General features: G+C 57.9%; 1 protein-coding gene across 1 annotated transcript in view; it reads right to left on the bottom strand.

Moving 5' to 3' along the window:
* LOC113204735 (homeobox protein slou) overlaps positions 1-4,777 on the bottom strand; it is a 34,807-nt gene that overhangs the window by 28,579 nt on the left and 1,451 nt on the right. The gene's annotated exons all lie outside the window — the stretch shown is intronic.

The following is a 4,777-nucleotide window of genomic DNA, read 5'->3' as shown; positions in this document are numbered from 1 at the left end:
GCCCCGCCCCGCCCTTCTGCAGCTCGTAATAGCCACATATGTCGCGCAGCATTTTCTCCATAAACATGAGGCTATTCTCGAGATTTGTTACACCACCACCACCACCATGCCGAGGAGCGAAAACTGGGCGACGACAACGCGTACGGGGCGGGGTGGCTATTTCCGTCGCCGTTTTGGAGTAGGCGTGCATAACTTATCGGAAATGTTTGTGTCGACAAGCCGCGTTATATGTGCGTTTTGCTTTTCGAGCCAGTTGCATATGTGTGAGGAGGGCGGCGATACGACGGCCGCTCGTCCAGACACGGATGATCTCCGCGTGAAATCTCTTCAGGCGCGGCACTTTGAAATATGGGTCGAAGCAAAGAATAATAATAAAATATCGACATCCCTCTTGAGGAAATGACAATCTCTTCCTAATCCAAAATAACAGCCGGCAGATCTGCGTTGCGTGTTGCGTCTCCCGCGCTACGCCTCTCCTCTGCCAAAATAGCCGCATTTATGTAACCAATCGGCGACGGATCGCGAATGACGAGGGCAATAAAAGGCGCCTCTGCGGGTCACTCTGGGGGTGATTCCATGCGGGGAAGTCGGACGATGTATCAGTGACCAGCAGTGGTGGGCAGCGGGTCAGCAGCAGCAGCAGCGCGAGGGAGAGGGAGAGAGCTACAGCTAGCGAGAGCTAGAGCTAGCGTGAGAGAGAGAGAGAGAGAGAGAGAGAGAGAGAGAGACGGTGGTAGGCGCTGGAAGGGAAGGCCACCGCGCCGCCGAGGTCCCCAGGGCCCGGGTGTAATGAGGCTATAAAATAACACATCCAGCAGCAGCAGCAGCAGCTATACCCCCTTGGCCACAATCATCACTACGACGAGCCACATCGCGCGCGACAGTTGTTGTCCTCTCTCTACGAGTGGCTGTGTGTGTATGTGTGTGTGTGTGTGAGTTTGTATATTCCCTTTTGTTTTTGCCGGGCCGCCCCGCTCTTTCCTCTTTGTTCAACGAGGCGCGTGGTGGTCCGTATAATGGCGTTGAGGCCCAGCAGTACGGGACGGGCGGCGGCGCCGGCCGGCAGGCCATCAGGCTCCACCTGCTAATAAAGCTCCAGGAGGGCGAATAATGTCAAACGCGTGACTTATTCACACTCTTGTCGCATCTGCCGCCATCATTACCACCACCACCGTCATCATCATCATCATCATCACCATCGTCGTCGTCCTACACCTTTTGAGAGCGCCGCGCTGCTGCCCACCCCGCCCCGCCCCGCCAGCCCCCGCGGTCACCCTACACCCTCCGCCGTCACTCGGCCTCCGCGAGCGCGCGCGAGAGAGAGAGCCATCCGACGCGGCAATTTTTCATACTAGTGTTTCGGGCGCGCGGAGGCCCGTCGAGGCCGTCGCCGCGCGTCGCCGAGGCAGTTGGTACTTGCTGAGAAAGCTGACTTGACTCTCCCCCAGGGACGACCCTCCCCCGCCACACACCACCCTCCCTCCGGGCTACACCCCCCTCCTCCCCTTTCCCCTCAGACGCTTTGCGCCGCGATTCGCGTGTAATGTCGCCCCGCTACGCTACGCCACGCCCCGCCACCCGTAAAGCAGCGCGTGGCGTTGCAAGCGCACAGGCCACACCCGCAATTATGTTTTCGAATTAACTCCGTAATGTAGGAGGGTTTTGTCATTTACCCGGGCGACCTCTCTCTCTCCCTCCCCCCTTCATCTCCCGCTCCTCTCCCTCCGCCCCCTTCCCGACCCCTTCACACTCCCTGCAGCTTACTCCCGCCACCACTTCACCTTCGTCTCTTCAAGACTCACCTTTTTTTGTGCACGGAAAAAATAGATTAGCTGTAATACCTAGGCAAGTAAGTAGACCCATACCTAGATAAGTAAATGTGTATTTTAAGCTGTATATGTATATAAAAATTTAGCCATTTAGCTCTGTCGCAAAATAAGTCACAGAAATTTAGGGAAGTAGCTAAAAATTTTGCAAGCTAAACATAGCCTAGAATTTACCTTTTTTATGGCTATTTTTTTACTCATTTTTTTCACATGGCACCAAAATTAGCTATGCTTATCTAGCTTGCTAAAAAATCAATAAATAGTCCTGTCTAGCAATTTAGCTAAAAATTAATAAATATCTCAAAATTTAGATGTCTAGCTACTTAGCTATTTTTTTATTATTTTTTAGCTATGGTTAGCTACAGCCTTTCTTGTGCCCGGCCCGGCGGCGCGTCGATAGGCGCGTCCACAGGTTGCCCGGGCACGTGGCGCACCCCGTCCAGCCGTCCTCGGTGTCACGTGTCGCGTCCGTCACGGAAAATTGGCCATTAGTCTGGCCGCTCCGGAGCGCGTCGCGCGGCACACGCGGCGTGACGTGACTTGACGCCGAGCTTTGCCTTTTTCATTTATTTTTTTTTTCGGTCGATATGGTCGTCCCTTCTCCTAAATACCAATTTCATACAGTGTCGCTTGAACTCGCTGTTGTCGCTGCTGCTTATTTCCCCGACGAGAGAGAGAGAAATTCCTTTTTTTCCCACCATTTTGAAGAGGTTATAGGAACTGGAGCAGCGAGTCGTAGTCTTCGATAGATGCAATGATGATGCTCTGCTTCCGCCTTCCTCGTCCTCGTCCGCCACTACCGCCGCCGATCGGCGCGCTAAAAATGGCGCCGCGCCCGCGCGAACCGCAGCCATAAAAATAATCGTAGCCATTGGCGGTCCCCCACGGGGGCCCCCAGAAGGGGAGGGGAGCGGGAAGTGAGTGGGGCCTCCGGGGCCGCCGCGCCGAGATTCGCCGATAGGGTTGTCGATATTTGGCGCGCGGGCGAAGTCCATCGGGTGGGCCGGGGGCCGTGGTCGTGGGGCGGGGGGAGTGGGAGGGTGGCGTCATAGCACAGCTGCGCCCGGGGCCGCGTGCGAGAGCAAGCGCCCGGCCTCCCCGCCCTCCTCCTGCTGCTGGAGGTGGCCGTCCTGCGTCCCCGCGGACGCAGCCCCGCACGCGTGCTGGCGCGCTGGTGAGTGTCCGCACGAATAATGTATAAGGTGCTTTGCGCTGATACTTGCCGGCCAATGCCGGAGCTGGAGGGCCGCCCATCCCGTCCCGTCCCGCCCTACTACTCCACGTCGCCGTCGCTGCTGCCCGAGCTGCTCGAGCTGCTGGGCTGACACGACACGACGTCCTCTCCTCCTGTCTAATTGGCTGAGGGTTCCGGCGGCGGCGACCCTCTCTCTTGCTGCGGTGAGACTGTCCGGGCCCTGGGCCCGGGCCGGCGCGGTGCTTTTGAGCGTCGCTGAGGCGCATCGGGGCGGCAAGGAGGGCCGACCTGACCGGGCCGCCAAACGCACTTGACACGCGCTGGCGGTGTTGTGTGTGAGTGCTCTTTTCGTTTTGGTGTTTTTTTGTCGTTGCGTTTTGGCAGTTTTGGTGTGACAAGTGCCAAGGGCGGCGAGGGCGGCGGCGAGGGCGGCGGCGAGGGCGGCGGCGACGGCGGCATCGACACCTTGCAGCAGGAGGAGGAGGAGAGAGAAGATGTTGTCGGGGTCCTTGAGCAGCAGGCCGACCCCACCGCAAGCTAATGAGGCCACACCACGGACCACGGCGGCCTCCCGTACCCGCCCTGCGACACTCGTGGGACACGCCTTCAGGCCTGGGGGCGGCGGCGGCACGGGGTCAGCGCCAACGGTACGGCGGGCTCAAAGGGCGAGGTGGTGCGTGCCACCTGCTGAAAACATGTCGTTCTAAACCTTATTTAGTAGCATGTGTCAATTATTTCGGTTTTTAAGACGTTTCCACGAGCACAAAATGGTCGCGCTCGGTTATTTGGGAGTGCTCCCACGAACACGCTTCGGCAAGGAGCGCAAAGATTGCTCGCCCGTAACAAATTGACAGCGTTATATACGCCCTTGGCCACGTGTCGTCACTTTCCGACCTTTTATGCCGAAATCTCATCCCAGAACTGGCTCACTTTTTGACGTCGCGTCGATACGACGACGTGGGGGACGCTGGCGCACTAATGACGGCGTGGCCCCGTGCCGGTGTGGTTCGGCGGCAGCAGCGGCGTGCGGCAGGGGGTTCCTGACACTCCATTAACGCCTCGGGGTCCCACATAAAACAGCCGCTTGTTCTGCTCCTCGCCGGGCCGGATGTGTGCCGCACGGCGCGGCTGCGGGAGAGTTCGAGCGGTTCGAGCGTGGCCGGGCGGAGCGGGACGGAACAGCACGGAAAAGAAGAGGGGTGCTAGGGCGATTGGAGAGGAACTGTACTCCGCGGGTGGGAGAGCGGAGCGGGGGCGGAGCAGCACCAGCGACCACGTGTCAGGTCCCGGCGTGGTCCCTATGGGCCTGTCTCTCCGACCGATCAGAGTTCTCGGCCTCGAGTCGAACCCGATCGTCACCCGAAAGGGTAGTATGATTGCTCTCCTCGCTCTCTGTAACCCTCAATGACCCTTCATATTCCCCATTGAACCGAGTTCAAAGTTTTGGTCAACCTCGTTACAGCTAACCACGCACGTGAGCGCCGTTCATTTGGTCCAAAAGAATGCTCCTCTCAAATGCGTCCAAATGCTATAAATGTGCGCGGTAGATTAACGTCTTGCACAAAAACTACACACATTACAAAAAAAAACAAAAACAACTAAAATGTAGTGTCACTCCACTTCTCCACCCCCACCCCCCTCTCTCTCTCCCCTATCCTCACATCCTTTACCTCTCCGACCGGAAAGCCTCTCCTAATTGGCCGCATGCCCCGCGCGCCTCTGCCTGTGTCGCAGCGGCAGGTCCTCTCCCCGCCCC

This window comes from Frankliniella occidentalis, unplaced genomic scaffold (assembly GCF_000697945.3).
Source record: "Frankliniella occidentalis isolate FOCC.00 unplaced genomic scaffold, Focc_3.1 Scaffold7, whole genome shotgun sequence".
Taxonomy (NCBI): Eukaryota; Metazoa; Arthropoda; class Insecta; order Thysanoptera; family Thripidae; genus Frankliniella; species Frankliniella occidentalis.
This window is presented reverse-complemented; position numbering and strand designations above follow the sequence as displayed.